This window comes from Sitophilus oryzae, unplaced genomic scaffold (genome assembly GCF_002938485.1).
Source record: "Sitophilus oryzae breed Bouriz unplaced genomic scaffold, Soryzae_2.0 scaffold_1274_pilon_pilon, whole genome shotgun sequence".
Lineage (NCBI taxonomy): Eukaryota > Metazoa > Arthropoda > Insecta > Coleoptera > Curculionidae > Sitophilus > Sitophilus oryzae.
In genome coordinates this window covers 2,798,575-2,819,944 of record NW_022145920.1, presented here as the reverse complement: position 1 = coordinate 2,819,944, position 21,370 = coordinate 2,798,575, and the positions used below count along the sequence as shown (strand labels likewise).

Below are 21,370 nucleotides of genomic sequence, written 5' to 3'. Positions count from 1 at the left end.
AAGAACAACAACAATATAAACCAAGAAAACCACTAAACTGGAACTAACAACCGAAACCAAACTGCAGCTGAAAATATCAAAATTACACTGGATATAAATTTATAGCTGCATCCTGCATACGTTTCAATGGCGAATATTTACTTATACATTTGTGCGCGAGGAGGCCACATAAAATGTAAAGCTATACCGAAACTTCCGACGTGGGACCAGAAAATTGATTTGACTGAGAACATCCGGACTATCAATTTCATTATGTAATAACTTGTATAAAAATTTCAGCTCTGAATTTGTCCGTCGAACCTCCAAGGAATCTAGAGAATGTTTCTGCAATAAAGAGCTGTGACAGCAGCCAATTTGCGGGTAAACCCCATCAGTTCTGATGATTCATTATGACAAACACAGCGTAGAATTAAATTTCTATATCAGCAGTTAAGTGGCAAGAATCCTTATATAATTTTATTATATATACCTATACTGCCAGAAATTTGTTTTTTATTTTATGTATATTATTAAACTGCATTACTTAAGTGTCAAATTCAACGAATGTAACCATAATTTCTCGATATACATATAATTACTTCCAGGGTATTCCGTCCAATTCAAACCAAATCTTTTTATATTATTTGCAACGTTGGAATTTTTTAAAGAATTGTTTGTGAGGGTTTGAAAAAAATAGCATGTTCTATTCGGGGTATTCGGGGTTCCCCCGGTCCTTTTTCATAGTCCAATGACCTTTTTTTTTACTTTGCATAAAGTCGGCAACCCTAGAGGGTGCATCCATACCATCGTAGGAAAAGCGGAACGGCGTATTGGCGTATCGATCTCCAGCAATTTTATTGGCTGAAATTTTTGACAGATGAATTTTCGAAAAATTTCAGCCAATAGAATTGCTGAATATCGATACGCCGTTCCGCTTTTTCTACGATGATTTAGAAGAATCGGTTCGAAACGTCGAGGGCGTCATCTGTAGCCCGCCCCAATTATGCCGAAATCGACCCATATTTTTCTTCAATATCAAATCGTTAGTCCCACCCTGATGAAGATGTAAACGAAACGTCGCGTCGCGTCGTATCCAACTTTGCAGGGTGGGACCGTGTGCATCGTCGCGCACATAGCCTACCCACCAAATTTGGTCGCGTTTGGACGACACCAACTTCTGACGTTTCTTACGTTAAAACTAACTGTCACAGTGACACGTGTCGTATACGGTCAAGTTGGCCTTGGTCCAATCTATCGACATACCAAATTTCATTTAAATCGGACTATTTTTTATTTGATTCATTGATGATGGGGTTTCGTAGTGCACGAAACGTCGTCAAAATATCATGAAAAGATGGGGATCCCATCTACATTCCGAGTTTCAGCCCCCTAGCTCACATAGGGTCCAAGTTACGACACTCCAAGATCGTTACCACTTTTCCTCCCAACGTCTCGTGTGTCACGGCTTTCAATTTTTACTCCCATCGTGCGTAAAGAAGTTTCGCTTCAATAAAATTTCTTCCTCCTACCTCTACTTAATGAGATAAATGTTCGAATGATTATACCGGGTGCGTCTCAAAAGTAGCTCACCCCTATAACTTTTTTATTTTTTCAGATAAAAAACGAGATTTGGTATGTTAGTATATTACATAAATTAGGATTGATTCACGTATTCAATTGTTTGTGGTCACTTCCTGTTTCACCGGAAATGACTACAACTTTTGATATTTAAACGGCACCCTCGGTATTTTATTTCTTTATTCGATAGAAAATGACATTCTGAATAGAATGACATATCATATGTCAACTTTTGACATTCTCGCTTAAAACAAAATTCAATCTAAAGTCCCATGGTTATGTTAAAAACGCTAATTCTTAATCAAGGAGCCTTGGAAAAATAGATTTGATTGCTTAATGTTTTTAGTGTCTTGTCCTAGCCCGTTAGAAAATACTCAAATCGTATTTTTAATCATATCTCAATTTTTTTGAATGGAACGAGGGTGGCTCATTGGCATATTTGGAAAAATCATTTTTTTACGAATAATTTGATACCACACTCTTGGTATTTCGAATCAAATTTTCATTACGAACCACAAGTTATAATTTCAAATAGACCATTTGCGAAAATGTAAAAAGTTGGGAGAGTTGTCAATCTATTCAGACTGTTATTTTCTATCGATTAAAGTAAAAAAGTAAGGAGGGTGCCATTTAAAAATCAAAAGTTGTAGTGATTTCCGGTGAAACAGGAAGTGACTGAAAACAATTGAATACGTCAATCGATCCTAATTTATGTCATATACTAAACATACCAAATATCGTTTTTTTAACTGTAAAAATAAAAAAGTTATAGGGGTGAGCTACTTTTGAGACGCACCCGGTATTATTGTTTACTATAATTTATTTTAAGTAAATTAATGATAAAAATAATATTATTAACAGATGAAGAGGTAAAAAATCCACCACACATTTTTCTTAATAAATTAATGTGTATTCATTTTTGTTTTTATTAAATAAAAAGAATGTTAATATTGCTTTTAAACTAAAAGAAGGATAAAACCAATTAATGAGCAATACAATATTTATCTTAAATAAGTTTTTCATATTTTCTAACAGCGCTTTCACATAGAGCGGACCGTCCGCGACTTCGAGCAAGTACCATGAGCTTATATGAACAATTTCACATGGGTCGCGTATGCTCCGTCAGGATGAGCTATATTGAAAAAACATCAGCGCGGACGCTCCGCGCGTACGGTCCGCTCCATCTGAAAGCGCTGTTATTTAGTATATTATACAGGGTGGTCCGAATTGTATTCCGGAAACATCGGCAGCTTATTCTGCATATAAAAATAAGTAAAAAAGTTCGTATAAATGTATGTCCTAAAATGCTTAGTTTCGGAGATATAGGGTCTAGACGTTTCATTTTTATTTCGATTTTTTCAAAATAATTTCTGAAGTAACGTCAATATTTGGATGTAAATTGGTGTCTGGGAGTTTTTTGACCTGATAAATTTGATTTTGATATCAATATGATTCCTACTTGTAGGGGACGCCACCTACATATTTTTTAACTAGCTTGAAGAGTAATAACTTTTCGTCCGTACCTGTATAAAACTACTGAGTAAAAAAATATACATTTACGACGTTTTTTACGTAAAAAAGGTATCTTGGTAAAAATCCCAACGAGTAAGGTTATCGAGATATTTGCAATCTAAATTATCAATACCTGTCATCATTGACATAAATTAAACATGTTAATTAAAGAGTTGTTAGACTGAAATCAAAAATTCGACATGTTTTTGTGTCAAAAGTTTAACAAAAACTGTTTTATCGTTTTTTTAAAAAAATATAATTAATTTAAGTAAAGAAAAAATAAAAAGTTTCCAAATTTATCACTTGAGTCAAATAACTATCTACTCAACGTGTTTATTTTTTGTCAATAATGACATGTATTGACTATTTCCATTCTTAATATCTTGAGAACGGTTGCACGTAGCGATTTTTATGAAGAGACATTTTTTACGTAAAAAATTGCGGAAAAGTATAATATATTTAGTAGTTTTATACGGGTAAGTTATTACACTTCAAAACAGTTTAAACACATGTAGGTGGCGCCCCCTACAAATAGGAGTCATATTGACATCAAAATCAAATTTCTCATGTCAAAAAACAACCAGACGTTAATTTTCATCCAAATATTGATGTTACTTCAGTAATTATTTAGAAAAAATCGAAATAAAAATGAAACTTCTACACCCTGTATCTCCGAAACTAATCATTTTAGGACGTACATTTATACGATTTTTTAAATTATTTTTATCCGTAGAAGTTTCCGGAATACAGTTCGGATCACCTTGTATTATTTAACCAAGATATAAATCCTTATATTTAAGTTTAAATGGTCGTTATACAATAATTTATAATTAATCAGTAATAATATCTTGTAAAATTTATAAATATTACTGTGAAGAAGAAGCTTTAAGACGAAGAATCTTAAAGCATAAGTAAGCATTTTCCTTTCCAACTTTGTTTTTTCAATACGTCTATGTACTTATTGATTTTTGTTCTGGATTCTAAAGGACAGGACCGTATTGATCGGGGCGGTCATGTGACCGGAATATTTCCTGCGCAATTTAATTTTCGTCGCCTACCCTCCGAAAAATTCTTGCGAAAGGTACGTCACACAGTTCGGGGTAAAGAGACGCAATGCTCTTTGAATTTGGTCGCGGTTTTGTCTTTTCCAGATAAAATGATTCATTCCAGTAGCGTTTAGTTGAATTTGAGCGAAGTTTGTTAATTACTATCGAATCGGCACGGTTTTTGATAAAGAGTGCGATGTAAGTATTGCTAATTTTGTTATTGACTTTTTCTATTCCTCCATCGTAGGGCGTAGGGTTGTGGTAGGGTAGACCTAGACTTTGTTACTGGGTAATAATCTCGGAAGACAAGCTTTATGTTGACCCGTTTTCTCGGTTGACTTTAACTATATTTAATTAAAAACTGAATATTGTATCACACAATTTAAATATAGATCGTAGATCTTGTAAGATAATACGGCGATGACCTTTTATTAAAACATAAAATCACAGATGGATGTACTCAATTATATATCAATTACATACATTTCTAAAAGATTGATAGATATTTTCGTACTGGACATATCTTATTTGAGAGGATACAAAATATTGTGACAAATTGAAGAGTACGCCTCTTCAATTTCCTCAATTTATATTGATATATTTCTATTTTAAGTAGGAACAATGGCAGCTTCTAATAAAATATAAATAAAGTTGGTGTTTATGGTGGTAGTTATAATATTAATATTTTAGTTTTATCGTTAGATATGTTTGTTTTGTGTGAATAATTTCTCATTTTTGATTGAAAAATGTATAAGCTAATTTGAAATTTGTTTCTCCGGGTCAAATAACTTTTCGTAGGAAGTAAGCAATAAGCACCGTTCGATCGAAAAAAAACGGCGTCCAGTTGGCTTGAAAATTAACATCGATGACATGCTCCTTATAATTTTACATATAAAATGACAGCGATATTCATTTTAGAGAACCCTTCAAACTCTAGTCGTCAGTTATTTAGCCATGATTTAGCCCGTATAATGTTTCTTATTTTTTAATGGCGCTTACTGCCAGTTGGCTATGAGGTTGTTATTTATTTTTAAATTGAGTAAAAAAAAATCAAACGTCACAAAAGTATTAATTTTTGGGACGTGATTGACAATATAAAAAAGTCATTTTAATTTTAACGCCTAAGCATAAAGCTTCATTCAGAACCTCGAAATCAGTGGAATAAATTAGTAGTTTCAATTAGCGTATAAATTTGTTCACCTAATTTTAACGTAAGCATTCAGAACGTCATAATTAGTGGTAGTAATTTTCAATTAGTGGAAAAAGTTAACGAACTTTTGACTTTTCCACTAATTATACTTCAAAATTTGCGATGAATGTCATTTTGGCCTTTGATTATCACCTGTCAAGAAAAATTTTGGTTAGAAATCAAAAGTTTATTGTTTTATAAATTAAATGTTATGCTTTCTCTATGGATACAACAGACTACCGCAAGCTGTTGCTAGGATATTTTATTAATTTTAATTGTGTTTTTTAGACATTGTGAATGATCGTATACTAAAAAGTATAAAGTGTAATTGAAACCACTAATTTATTCTACTAATTGGGAGGTTCTGAATGAAGCTTAAAAGTACAAAATTATATTTTTAAATTGACAAAGTGTCAAATTCAACGAGCCGCGAGCCGGGATCATAATTGTATAATTACTAATTAAAAAATGTCTATAACTATGTGGCGGATTCATCTCTCCAAAAAAATCCTTTATGGGTATTTTGCCACTGCACTGCAAGAAAAGTCTACAAAATAAAATAGTTATTTTTTGTAAACACTTCTGGCGTTAAACCTAAACGGATGCTGCTTGTCAGGAGTTATGTTTACAGTTATAAAAATTTGCGTAATAAAGAAAAAAATGCTTAACGTTTCGGAAAGTTTTCTCTGTGCAGTGGCGAAATACCCATAAAGGATTTTTTTTGGAGAGAATTACTAATTACTTACAACTTATAAGCAGGGGCACATATACGGGAGGGGTAATGGGGGTAATTACCCCTCCGAAGAAGAAATTTATGAATAAGATAAAATGCTTTACAAATAAAATTGTCACAAAAGAAGTTAACAATACCAATCAAAACAGAAAATCCAAACCTATCAAGGTATATTTCTTTCCACAGTCACAATATCTGTCAGAGAAAATATTATTTAAATTTAGTACTTTATTTAAATATTACCACTATCTCTCCCAGACTAACACTCTAGATGCGCCACTGCTTACAAGGTATTACTTTTAAATATGTTTATATTATTTGAAACGTTTAAAATTATTATTCAAACATTTATTTGTGACGTTTGAAAAAATAGCATGGTCTATTCGGAGTAAAAATGACTTTTTTGTGTATACGTGTGATATTGTGTATCATTTTTAGTCCTAATGAAACATTAGGTATACTATTAAATGGTTTAGTTTAAAATTCTAAAAAATCATTTTTTTGGAAATAAATTTGTATGTCTGGGAACGTTCTATACTTTTTTAATCCTTCTGACAGGTTTTCTGTCAATTATTAGTACATGACGTCTATAGATTGACTTCGCCAAAATTGTCATAGATTGTCATTCTTCAGCCGTTGTTTTTTTTTTGGGTCGTACAGTATTCGGCTATGCGTATTTCTTATTTGTCTTTCGATATCGAAATTCATTCGGTCACTCTTCCACAGTTTTAAAACAACCTTAGACAACTTTTGATGGCGCCTCTTAGTCGGTGGTCTATGAATCGAAAGCTGAGTCACGCGATGGAAGAATTTTAGGTGTTTAGATTACTGAGTGTCGACTCGCTAAAACTGACGTAACTAATTCAATATAAAACGTTGAAAATATGTTATTTCGCTGTCCAAACTGGATATCTCCGTTATTACTGAAGATAAATAAATATTTTCGCAAACGTTGGCCACTTTTTTGTGAAACTTTCGATCCTATAATCAAATTGGTCATAGTTTGACATTCTTCGTTTAGGAGATACAGGGCGAAATTAAAAATATTGCATTTTGGGGATCTCTTATCTCGGTTATCCTTATAGAACTGGTTTTTATACAGGGTCCGGTAATAGCGCGTCGGGCATCTGTAGCTCCTAGAATAAAAAAACTTGAGAATTTTGTTTGAGTTCAATCCTAAAGTATGTACGAGGATGTATTTCAGAAAATTATTTTTACTTCTATAGGGTGACTCAAAAAAAGTGTGAGTGGATCGAGATTATTTTTTTATGGGGAACACCCTCTATATTATTGCATTTTTGGCTTCCATTCAGACGACTTTATATAATCGTAAGATATGATAAAAAAAGATATATTTTTCAATCTTCCTTAAAAAATATAAATACAAGAACTGTTCTGAAATCAACACTATAATATTAGGTATTTACTTTAGATGGGCTATACTTACTTTGCTATAAATATCGTAATCTTTAGTTATACAGGGTGTTCAAAATTCTACGCCAAACTTTCTAAAATATAAAATAATTTTTCTTTTTTTTACTCAGTATATTATTTTTTTTATTAGATGGAGAGTTAAAAAATGAACATTTTTTGTATTTAAAGTATTTCAAAATTTATAATGGTTTCGCAGATACACGCAGTATTTCATATGGCTCTTTCAACGGTAAAATACGAGAGAAAAATCATTGGGTGGCTTTGATAAAAAATTACTGTGGAAAATGCCATATGAAATATAAAACCGCGAATATCTGCAAAACCGTTAAACATTTTTAAATACTCTAAATACAAAAAAATGCTATTTAAAAAAATAAAAGAAAAGTTATTTTTTATTTAGAAAGTTAGGTTAGGTTAGGAAGAATTTTGAACATCTTATATGATTTATGATTACCATATTTATAGCAAAGTAAGTACAATCCATCAAAATACCTAATATATTTTTGATTTCAGGACAGTTCGTGTATTTTGTAATAAATTTTTCAAGGGAAATATTTTTTTTAATTTATTTATTATTATCTTTGAACTATCGAAATATATTTACTCATGTCTTAGGATTATGTAAAGTGATCTAAAACGAAGCCAAAAATACAATAATATACAGGGCGATTCCGTTAAAAAAAATCCCGATCAACTCACTCTTTTTTGAGCCACCCTATAGAAGTTAAAATATTTTCCTGAAATACATCCTAGTACACACTTTATGCCGAGTCCAGAACAAAAATTAAACACGATTTTGAGACAAAAACAAGACAAACTTGCGACAAATTGTCCACACCGCAAGGACAAAAGTACAACAAAGTCAAAAGTTTAGTTGTTGCGAATGAGTTTTATGAACCATGTGTGATTTCACTGGTCTCCTACTGTTGGCAGCACACGCCATCCACACTGCGCCGACAACTTGTCGTAAAATATATGAACAAAACGTAGACACTTTGACCTTTACCGACTCGAGACGGGGCATTGAAAAGTCTCCGAATTTTGAAATAAAACAAAAATGAGACAATAATGTATTGGATTTGTCGCAATTTTGTCGTAAAACATGAATGTTTCTGTCTTGTCGTTGTTGTGTCTGTTTGGTCTGGACCCGGCATTGCACTTAAACAAAATTCCCAAGTTTTTTATCTAGGAGCTACAGAGGCCCGACGCACTATTGCCGGACACTGTATATTTTCGATAAATCAATACTAAATAAGAAGAATTTTGGTTTTTCGGGTTATTAGGCCGTCGTCGGTTAGAATTGCTTCCTAACGTTTCGCTAGCACGAGTGGCTAGCATCTTCAGAGGTGTGTTTGCTCCGATTGCTCACACTAGACTGATGCCTCCGCGTCGGCGTAGCGCGTATTTATGCGTCGGCGGAGGGGGCGTGGCTTGTTCGGGCTCAGCCTTGTTCTTCACTAATGTTTTCCAAGTAGTATTGCTTGATGTTGAGGCGCTTTCTTATTATTGGTTTTTGAGGATTTTTAATAATTAATTTTGAGGATTTTTAATTAATTAATTAAAATATAAATCTCATATAAATTAAACAATTTAAATGTAATACGGGTATGTCCATTTGTTACCTAAATTTTGTTACGGGTGTATGTTACTTGCCCCTCTTTAATTACTTCATAATTTTCTAAAGTCTGATTAACCTTTCCTGAATAAAAAATAAGATGAAGTCAGGATGGGATTACTCCACATATTATACAATAGTCAAGAGACTGAGCATGTAAAAGGACAGATTGTTAAACGAATGAATCACATGCTCAATCGACATTAATTTGCCTTCATAACCGTTTACTGAAGTAAGTACCTCTCTTTAATAACTTCATAATTTTCTAAAATATTATTCGCCTTTCTTTATTAACAAAAACAAGATGTAGTCAGGATGGGATTACTTCAATGTTATACAAATGTCAAGGGACTAAACACGTAAAAGAAGAGATAGTTAAACGAACGAATCACATTCCCAGTCGACATTAATTTGCTCTTTCATAACGTTTACTAAAGTAGCTCTTTAATCACTTCATAATAACCCTTTCGTAATTTACCTTTAATAATAAAAACAAGATGAAATCAGGATGAGTGCATAAATTTACATGCTATACAGGGTGCTACAAATTCGAGGTACGAGCATTGGTATCTCGGTAACCGTAATAAATACGAACTTGGTTAAATTAGGGCAAAGTTGCGCTTTGGGATGATCACCAAGATGCCATCAAAAAAGGATGAAAATTTTCAAGGATTGCTGAGTTTTTTGAAAATCAATTTTATTTTTTCCTGTCGTTACTTTTTAGAAAATCAAAAAACTAATTACGCATTCTTATAGCCACTTTATTAGGGCTATCTGAAAGTATTTTTAGATTTATAAATTAGCTGATAATTTATGAGATATAGAGGTCAACTTAATTTTTTTAAATACGGACCTGCATTTTTTATTTCAGATATTGAAAGAACTCGGTTTCCTGAGTACAATGATATGCCACACTTAATATTTTTTTTTGCTTCGGACATTTGTACACAATTTATTAAACTAATTTCTCAAGTCCGGCTCTGTTTTTTTTTAATATTTAATCTATTCATCGTTACAATATTGATAAGCTTTCAAACTTAACAATGACTTGGGCTAAAAAATTGAATACAAAAAATTAAATGCAATCAAATAATATAAAATAAATAATATAAATATAATATAATATAAACAATCAGATCATTTCCCCGGAAGATGGATTAGAAATAGTAGGTAGAGCAGTATAATGGCCAGCGAGGTTCCTGGACCTGCTGTCAAGGGGCGGGGGGGGGGGTGGACTTAACTTGACGACATTTGTATAAGTGAAATCAATACATCTCAACATTTACAATAAAGAGTATAAAATGCATTCGGAACTATAAGAAATAAAATAGGAAAATTTAAAGAGCTATAAATAAAATTGAACGAATAATAAATTTGTGCAATAGGAAGGGTGGTAATCTTTTCGAACATGTAGAGCATTAAAAACTAGTTTGTAGAAGTTGATTTATTTATAATAACTACCACTAATTTTATGCATATTATTAGATCTCACACTGAGATTTCAAATTCACAATAAAAAAAAATTAAAAATAATATCTTTAAATTGCTAACCTGGATATTATTTATTCGAATCTTCCAATTGGCTCAATTTTCCTTATTTAATGTTAATTAGCGCTGATTAATATTGTTGCGATGAATATAAATCAGATTAAATAATTAAAAAAACAGTCAGAGTCGGACTTGAAATTATTTTAAATAATATTTAAATAGTTTTGTTGTTGTTAAGGTACCCAAAACAAAAAAAGTATAAAATGTGGCATATCGTTGTACTCAGGAGACCAAGGTCTTTCAATACCTAAAATAAAAAATGCAGGTCCATATTTAAAAAAATTAAGTTGGCCTCTGTATGTCAGAAATTATCAGCTAATTTGAAAATATAAAAATACTATCAGATAGCCCTAATAAAGTGGTTATGAGGATGTGTGTGTCAGTTTTTTGATTTTCTAAAAAGTAACGACAGGAAAAAATAAAATTGATTTTCAAAAAAATCTTTCCAAAAAACTCAGCAATCCTTGAAATGTTTAAAACTTTTTTGATGGCATCTTAGTAAACATCCCAAAGCGCAACTTTGCCCCATTTTAACCATGTTTGTATCTATTACGGTTACCGAGATACCCATGCTTGTACCTCGAATTTGTAGCACCCTGTATAAATGCCCAGACACACAACAAAACTGAACATGTAAATGGAGAGATTGTTACATGAAATAAATCACATGCCCATTCGATGTTAATTTGTCTTCATAACGCTTATTAAAGTAGATAAAAATATAACCAACTTACTAAAAGCCAGGAGCGTCATAGGTGAAAGAGACCGTCATTATATCTATCTCGCTCCGGTTCCTTAACATATAAACCGGTTGAAGTGAGACAGAACTTTCCGCGCTGTCTTGCGGTGATGACGCAAATGGCTTTTAGTAAGTTGGTTTTATCTTTACCTCTTTATATAATCACTTCATAATTTTCTAAAGTATGATTCACTTTTCTTCAATAATATGAAAAAAACTAATTACTACGAGTACATTTTATGAACATTTTACAGATCGTGTATTTGAAATAACACAAAAATTGAGATAAATTGTAGAGGTCTTCTTCTCTTTTATCCTATCATCCACTTGAAGGTTTGGTGGTAGTTTTCATTTTATTTTTTTAAGTTCTTGGGCTATGTGTATGACTTCATATAGTAAATTTCTTATTTCTTCATTAACTCTATCGGCTCATCTGGTCGGAAATCTTATTGTTTTTATTGAAAAATGTAGTTTCAAGTTACTTTCTTCCACAAAAAAAATGAATTTACGAAAGTACGAAGTGATAAGGAGATTTTATTCGTTTTTAAATTATGATAACTGTAAAATTTAAATATTGTGTTGATATTAAGAATTGCAACTTGCTCTTGTGACAATAATCAGTATAATATTCGATGACGTAAGTCTTATTTATGTCCGTGGGAATCGAAATTTATCCGGTCACTCCCCCGCAGTTCCAAGCTAAAACAACCCTAAACAAGTTTTGATGGCGCCTCTAAGTCGGTAGTCCAATGAAAGCTGAGTCACGCGATGGGCGAATGTTGGATATAGAGAAATGCTTCACATTTACATACATCAACTTCTAATACTGACCTAACTAATTTGTTAAAGAACGTCGAAATTTCGTGATAAATAAAAATTGTTAATAATAAATTAAAATAATAATAAAAAATAATAATAATTGTTCACTTTATCATTGAAGGATTTGAAAGACATGTTTGAAAAAGTGTAGTTTTAAATGTTGAAAAAGTAATAAATTAAAAAAATTGGCGCCGGGTGGCACGTATAGCCGCCCATACTAAAATATGTTAATAAAAAGTTGGTAGGCAGTTCTTTTAGTTTCAAAGTAAAGGAATTTTTCCAATTTTGATCCGCGGTTATTTCCCCTATCCGCCACCTGGGGTCGCGTCCGATGGGAGTTTGGAGTTCTCCACACGGATTTTCTCAAAAACGGACTACGGAAACACGGAATATCTCAAAAACTGCTACTTTGACTGCTGTTATTACAAATTTTGTTGCAAATATTATTCCTAATCTTAAATTGAAAACAGCGTTTCGCTAGCTACTGTAATTTTAGAGTTACGATTTTGTAAAATTTTTAACCTCCTCCCATACCCCCTTACCAACCCCCCACCCCCACCAAAAATTAATGGCCAAATAACTCATTTTGAGTGAAATTAAAAAAACTTTTTTTTGCCGATCTTAATAGCCTACCACACCTGTTGATATGGGCGGCTAAAAATATTTTTTACGCGTAAAAAATAGTTTTACCAAGACCGCTTGTCGAACTCCAATAATCACTGGAATATTTTGGGAATATGGAATTATTGGAATATTTTGAAATTGGGAATAACAATTACACATTGGACACATTACTAATCCAATTAGCAGGAATTGCTGGTTTTGATACCAGTCACTCTAAAGGCTCCTAGGGATGATGATACAATTGGATTGTTAAGTATTGTAGTTTATACAACCATTCGGCTAAATACGTGGCTTTGGAAGATAATGTCAGCGTAGTATCATTGAGTCTTGGTAACGTTAAACCAGGGACCTTGGTTCTGGTGATAAATAGCATTAAGTTTTTCCTGGATTGCATTTAGTTCACATTTTTACTCATTACAAAAAATATCTCAAATATACTCTTTACGGACCGGCAAAAACCGTGGACTATTACTGCTACATAATCAGCATAAGCAACTGCCTTGACTCTCTCATCGAGTTCCGACTGATATACAATTATATAAGTATTATGCAGGGTGAGTTTCTTACGATGTTCTCTATGGGTATCTCGGAAACTACTGGAGATAGAGAGTCGGTTAAATGGGGAAAGAGTTGCAGTTTTATCGGGTCATAAATATGCGCCTTTCAGATTTTTGAAAAAGTTCATGGCTTACTAGATATTTCGAAAAAAACAAATTTCGGCTATTTCAAAAATTGTCCCTAATTCCATTATAAGCTATTTTAGACAAAAAGTTTTCAGATAAAAGTTGTAGATAATCGCACCCTTAATGAGACTGTGTCCTCCGTTTTTTCTAAAGCCTGTCATTTTTGACATATGACACAAACATAGGTTTTTTTAAATGGAAACCATAGTTGGCCATGACTTCATAAAAAGCGCCATTTTTTAAGCTTTTTAATGATATAAGCTATAATATCTTTTCTTCGAAAAATTACTGAGTTATTGCCAATTCTTATGATTTTTAAACAAATTCACTTAGTTAGCCATGGAAACAAGTTCAATCGCCGTTGCTCTCAGAAATGTGAAGCTGTCACATCGAAACTTTGTAAATTAAAATAAACAAAAATTGTAAATATGAATTTTTCAAATGAAGAAAACCGTGTAGATACTCGCGCATCAATAGAGTGGTTCCAACATGACCTTCCATTATGACACACCACCCCCCACCCCACATAATGAGAGAAATGTTAAAAATTATTTATATCATAATTATACAAACGCAGGGATAGGAAGAGGTGGACTAATTGCATGGGCCTCCCCTGACCTATCCATTTTAGAATTTTTTATGTGGTATAGTTAACAATAAGGTTTACAAAAGAACTTATGAATTAAGAGAGGCACTAGAAGTGGCGGTACGAGAAAAGTTTAATTAAGTCGACCGGTCCTTCTATGAGAATGTAGTAATTCAGTTTTACAAAGATGCAACTCAAAACAATGGCGGATTTTTTGAACATTTTCTAAAATAACTTAAAGTGTATGTAGTGATATTATTTTTTAAGTATTAGTTTGTGTAATGTAAATTGTAAAGAACCGTAAAAGCAACGGCGATTGAACTTGTTTCCATGGCTAACTAAGTGAATTTGTTGAAAAATGTTAAGAATTGGCTATAACTCAGTAATTTTTCGAAGAAAAGATATTATAGCTTATATCACTAAAAAGCTTAAAAAATGGCGCTTTTCATGAAGTCATGGCCAACTATGGTTTCCATTTAAAAAAACATATGTCTGTGTCATATGTCAAATATGACAGGCTTTAGAAAAAAACGGAAGAGACAGTCTCATTAAGGATGTGATTATCTACAACTTTTATCTGAAAACTTTTTGTCTAAAATAGCTTATAATGGAATTAGGGACAATTTTTAAAATAGCCGAAATTAGTTTTTTTCGAAATATCTAGTAAGCCATGAACTTTTTCAAAAATCTGAAACGCGTATATTTATGACCCCACAAAACTGCAATTCTTTCCCCATTTAACCGACTCTCTATCTCCAGTAGTTTCCGAGATACCCATAGAGAACATCGTAGGAAACTCACCCTGTATAAGGGGTTTTGAAGTGAACTGAATCAAGTCCTAAAAGGTAATTATGGAGAAATGAGAATAATATGGAGAAAATGAGAGTTAAAGTTTTTTAATGTTACTTAATTACAATAAAACAAGTTGGATAAACATTCTATAACTGCTTAATGCGAAAAGTATGACTTGGTTCATTTCTCTACTGGAAAAGTAGTTTGTATGTTAATGGAAATTCTTGCTTTGCTTTATCATCACCATTACAAATGATTAATTCGACGCGAACGAAGTCGCTGGTACACGCTAGTATTCTATAAACGTATAAAGACGATAATCTTAAAAGAGTAAAAAATTGGACTTGATTTTTACTTCATTTTAATTCTGAACACTCCATATGAGGGATTCAGAAGTGAACTGGACCAAGTTCTAGAAGATAATTATGGAGAAAATGCGAGTTAAAGTTTTTTAATGTTACTTTATTGAAATAAAACAAGCTGGAGAAGAAAACTTGACATAATCCTTTATTATATTTTAAATTGTACATATAATTGCAAACTAAAGTAACTCAAAATACAACTGTGGTCATTTTTAAGAATGTTTGTTTATACTTTTTGTACTTGGATCATTTTATCTCTGAAAATATTTGAAATTTTAGATATAAATTGGTTCATATCGGTACATTCTTCTTCGTCATTAAGGCATTTGTTGACTTCATATTGTCTATTAATAGTGTTTTCTTCGATTTTTATAAAAATTATGGTATATAGGCGGGATAAAGGGAAAAAGATCTTTCATGTGTTACCTTTTAGAGTGTGTTACGTTACGTTTATATGAAATGATAAGATTTCTCTTCCTTGTGCAGTTTTATTCATATCAACAACATGTCAGATATGTATATATTTGTAAGAAAAACAGCCTAACTTATTGATATAGTAATAGTGAAAATAATGATAAATCAAACTATACTTTCAGAATCGGTAGGATTAGATCTTTCAGGTGGCTGATAATCTGATTCACTTGGTGCAAATGGTTCAGACATTGTTTCATTATCATCCATTTTATCAAAAAAAATTAGCTCTAAACTTTAGCACATGTGTTAAAATCACACAGCGTTAAATTTTATGGACTTGATCCAGTTTAGTTCTGAAAGGAATCAACAGAATATTCAGAAAACAAACTTAAACAGGTTATCTGCTTAATGCTTGAATTATGATTTGATTCATTTCTCTACTGGAAAAAGCAATGTTTTATAAACGTATAAAGACGATTATCTTGAAATAGTAGGAAATTGGACTTGATCCATTTTAATTCTGACCAGTCTCATATATCGGCCATTCATAACTATAATACCTACAGCAGCGGAGAAATTACTCCTCCCATATAGCGTTCCTCTGTTCAAGTATTTATAGATGCGACTCTTTCCCAGGTCGACTTGTATAATTCTCGTTGACAACATATTTTCGTTTCAATAATTAAGGGTAGATGAAACTAGTAGAGGTAGCCCTAATTAAAAATTCTAATAGTCTCTCTAGAGTTTCCTTACCCATAGATAGATGCCTCGATAGATTCCACTTTTACGTTGTTGGCAGTCTCTTTTTATATCTAAAAAGGTGGTTAGGGTTAGGGTTGTAATTCGCTGAATTCTTTATTGTGCAAATAACTTCATATAGTACAGTTTCTGTGAAGCTACCCCTACAGTATGCGTGTTGTGACTTCGACAACACTGCACTTTCTAGAGATTTCTTTAGTTGCTTTTTTCAAACCCTTTCTAGAGTCTAGAACAAAGGATGTTAGTAGGTTTGAAGTCTTTGGCCACCTCGTGACCTCTTTTTCCTGTTCTTGGTATAAACATAACATTTACTGCGGGACTGTTTTTAGGGTTCCGTACCCAACGGGTAAAAACGGGAACCCTATTACTAAGACTTCGCTGTCCGTCCGTCCGTCCGTCTGTCACAAAGGTCTATCTTATGAACCGTTATAGCTAGACAGTTGGAATTTTCACAGATAATGTATCTATGTTGCCGCTATAAGAACAAATACTGAAAACAGAATTACATAAATGTTTATAAATAAAAAAGTACTTTCACTAAACATTATTTTTTAAGTAAGAATTTTACATAGAATCTTTCAAGTCCTCGGTGGCCGCGGGGTTAAAGCGTAGGACTTTAACGCTACTATGACGTTGGAGCCGTAGTAAGGCAGGTTCGAATCCTAGTCAAGGCGACTTTTTTTTAATCGTTTCTTTTTAATTTTTACATATTTTTACATATTTATTTTTACTTTTTACATATTTATTATCGATTAATACAATTTTTAGCAATGTGTTTCTTCATTTTTTTTAAATTACTTATACGCGCATTCAAAATTTCAGCTAAATCAGAAAAAGTTTATAATAATATAGTGTCTAATGTTGTATAGATAATGAATGGTACGGAAACCTACGTGCGCGAGCCCGACTCGCACTTGACCAATTTTTTATAGATGTTAGCCATGGGATTAGATATTTAAAGAAGGCGTCCATTCTTCTCACAGAGACCTGGTTTAAATTAAAAAGAAGTATAACTTTGAGTCTTTTTTATACTTCTTTTTAATTTAATGCGATTAGATAGCCACAAAACAAAATAAAACTACCTCTTTTATTTATCCAATTTTCTGATCCAATTTAATTTTAAATTAATTACGTAATTTAAAATAAGAAATCCCATTTTAATCGCAAGCGGAAATTGTTATTTCTTCATTTGTATTCTGTTAAAATCAAATATTTACCAGACACTTTGGATCAGCTTTGATCGATTCTATTTCACGATCGAGCCGTGAAAAATCTCATTAAATCAGAGATTGAAAAGGGAAGCCAGGAAAACGGATTATTTTCGGAGCAAAGTCGATGCTTTCTAATAAACGTTTCTTATTTGCGCCTTCAAAAAACAGAAGATAATTTAAGACGATAGAACAAAGAAAAATAATCAATCTTTTGGATATAAATGTTAAATAGAGATGACGTCTAATAGAGGTGAATTCATTTATTTAATCCCTTTCACTTCGTTGGCGTTTCATTAACTATACAGGGTGGGGCCTCTCATACGACGCGGAGGCTCCAAGAAGAACAACAATTAGTATTGTAAATGATATTTTGTGAGCACATGTAGGTTAATTCAGAGCATTTTTTAAAAATATAGTGAGTTCTACAGGCTGTCCCCAAAAAAAGTTACATATCAAATTTGTGTTTTTTTTAATGGATCACCCTATATATTAATTAATTTTTGGATTCTAGGATAAAAATGAATATGAGTTTCATTACAGAAGTACCGTATGATCGAGAAAAAACGGCGTCAACGATGGCTATGAAATGAAGATCGCTGTCATTTTATATGTAAATTTATATGGGAAATGTCATCGATCGTCATTTCCCAGCCAACTGGACGCCGTTTTTTTTCGATCATACGGTATATGACTTAAATGTAAGGTTTTTGACATATTTAATATTTTCTAAAAATAAAAAACAATTTTTAAATTACAATAAAAGCTACCAAAATTGGAATTTACCCGGTATAGCCTAATATGTAGTTAAAATAACTATCAAATTAAAACTAGACCCAAAAACTTATACGGGGTGAGTCAAAATTAATTATTATTTAGAACTAACTTTAACTATTATTAGAACATTAGTACCATTTAAAAGCAAGTTACTCTTTTATTTTAAATGGAACACCCAGTATATTATCGCGATATTCAATGGGAAATTCATGTCTCTTCAAAATATTATTAAGGTTGCCTACCCCTCAAACAAAGATTTTCTTAGATATTTTTATTTTTATAATTTAGTCAGAAGATCCTTATTATTTGATAAAATCTAGGTGGCTGTGATATGTCTGACGTTACTTTAACATAGCTGTCTAATTAGTGCAACTTTAACAACTAGTTGTCATTTTGTGTCAGTTAAAACAAAAAAGATTCTCAGAAATTTGCCGAAATTGCAAACTTATCCTACATCACAGAAAATTGATATTTAGTTGGTGAATGCAGTGTGCATTCACGAATTAATAGAATACTTAAATGCTCCTGATTTCGTCTTGTCCGATTTTTTTATGGGGATATGTTAAAGACAGTTTTTACAAAACTCGGCCAACTATTGGCGAAAACACGAAAGAAATAATTGTAGGTGCTTTTCGAAGTAGAACTCCACATATGGCTTAAAATGAAAAGATCTTTTGAAAAGATAATTATTTTATGCAGTTAACAGAAAAGGAAGCATTTTGAGCATTTGATTTCATTCTCACGACTCGTGTACTTGACAAACACATTTGTAATAGTATACAGGGTATAGACGGTGCGCCGGGCATCTATAGAGAATTTCTAAGTTATTTATTATAGGAGCTACGCCGCACTCCCGCCAGACCCTGTAGGCCAATAAAAAATACTTGCCAAGTACACGAGTCTTGAGAATGCGCCTTAACTAATTTTTGTCACATAATAATAGCTTTATGTCTAGTTTTAATTCTGTAATAATTAAAGTATGTTTTAAAGGCGCAAATAGTCAGACGCTAATTGATTTCGTGTTAGATAGAAACTTAGAAAACTAGTTCTATTGGTTAGTATGAAATAAATCAACTAATCGCGAAGCACTTCTCACGCTTGCGTAGCTCAAAGCTATTGAACGAAAAAGACCGACTTATGTGGATTTTATATAGCTCCATCTTAAAAATTTGGCTTCAATTTCTGTTCCTTACTAGCAATATATTCTTATAGTATATTTATTTTGAAGAATAAGTCCATATTAATCATGAGTGAATTTGATATATAATAAGCATCAAGGCTTCACCGTATATGGTCAGTTTGTTTACTTGAAGATTGACATGAATATATTTTATCAAGAATTAAAATTTCTGAGGGACTAAAAATATTTTTTCGATATTATGTGTCTAATATTCGCAGACATACTGTCAACATATTTCGCAGAGATACTGTCATAATGTGAACAAGGATCGGATATGTCTAAAATCACCAATAAAGTATTATTAGATATAATAAAAAATTGAATAATTTTCTGAACTACCCCGACCTCTACCAGAAAAAAATACTTAATAGGTATTTTAACAATATATGTGTTAATTTATCGCATTTTTTTCTGTCCTTTCTATACTTGTCTTGTTATTATTAACACTTGGAATCTAGTGATTAATTAATCAATAAGTATTTTCTGTGCGATACCGGATAAAATAATTTCTGTTATTATCTCTTGTTAGATATCGAAAACATTTGATTATACACCCACTACAAAATATAATATATTTAATCGAAAAAAACAGCGCCAAGTTGCCTTGGGCATAATTATCGATGACATTCTCAAGCTAACTCTTAAGAATAAAATAATATTGTTACGTTTTTCGTCGGTTCCGTGTGGATAGAAAGTCTAATTTATTTAAACACAATTTATTTTACACTAAGTAACAAAACAATAACGATAAAACTACTTAAAGAACGATTTACAACTTATTTACTATTTTGGTTTCTCCTGTGCACAGGCCTCGGGTTATATACAAGTTATAAAAAGTTCTCGAATAGTCTACTAGATCATTAGGAGCATAGAGAAGATTTAGAATGTTCTCGTATGTACGCCGCCATTCCAGTTGGAACTCGATTGTTCTCGAACGTTTGATGAGTCACACGGTGTCTCTTTTTTAATGCGATACCAGGTCATATGGGGGCGGGACATATTAGATCGGGTCAGTGCACGGCCACACAGAAAGCGTTTTTTGCGTTTTTAGCGTGAAGCGTCTTTTGCGTCTAAAACAAAATAACAGGATTATATAGGAGTGGCCCGACCAAAAGCGTCTAGCGTTCGGCGTGTCTCGCAAAAAACGCAAATGAAAACAAATCAATTTGTTTTCTGTAGCGTCTTTAGCGTTTTCTATGAGACCCTATCATAGGCGGACGTAATATTTAATAATGCAATAAAAATTAAATTAAATGGTATGCATTTTTTTTTCATTTTAGGATATTATTTAAAAATATTTTTATAGAGAACATCTACTTTTTTATAGAGAACATCTACAGATAACATGTCTACTAATATATTATATTGGAAGATTCTATTAAACTCAAAAATTTGAAGGAAATGTTTGAAAAAATATAGTTTGAAATGTTGAAAAAGTAATAAATTAAAGGAATATTTTCTTACGCGTAAAAAAAGTTTTTTACCAGAAACAATAAGTTTTTGACGCGTAAAAAAATATTTTTTACGTGTAACAAATAGTTTTATACACGTAAAAAATATTTTTTTTTCCGTAAAAGTTTTTTTACCAGAAACAATAAGTTTTTGACGCGAAAAAAAAATAGTTTTTTACGAGTAACAAATAGTTTTTTAAACGTAATTTTTTTTGGGTAAAAAATGTTTTTTACCAGAAACAATAAGTTTTTGACGCATAAAAAAATAGTTTTTTACGTGTAACAAATAGTTTTTTACACGTAAAAAATATTTTTTTTGCGTAACAAAAAGTTTTTTACCAG

The 21,370-nt window shown here is 32.0% G+C and overlaps 1 protein-coding gene across 10 annotated transcripts in view; it reads left to right on the top strand.

Moving 5' to 3' along the window:
* Positions 1–21,370, top strand: part of LOC115874355 (kinesin-like protein unc-104) — a 94,575-nt gene that overhangs the window by 1,705 nt on the left and 71,500 nt on the right. For 7 of the 10 annotated variants that reach the window (XM_030889485.1, XM_030889486.1, XM_030889481.1 and 4 more), the window contains exon 1: positions 4,145–4,313. The exons of 1 other annotated variant lie outside the window; for it this stretch is intronic. The gene's annotated coding sequence lies outside the window, so the exon portion shown is untranslated. Of the gene's footprint in view, positions 1–1,042; positions 1,045–4,144; positions 4,314–9,390; positions 9,393–21,370 lie in introns of those variants that run through there. 2 more of the 10 variants (XM_030889479.1, XM_030889480.1) reach the window with 2 other exon arrangements.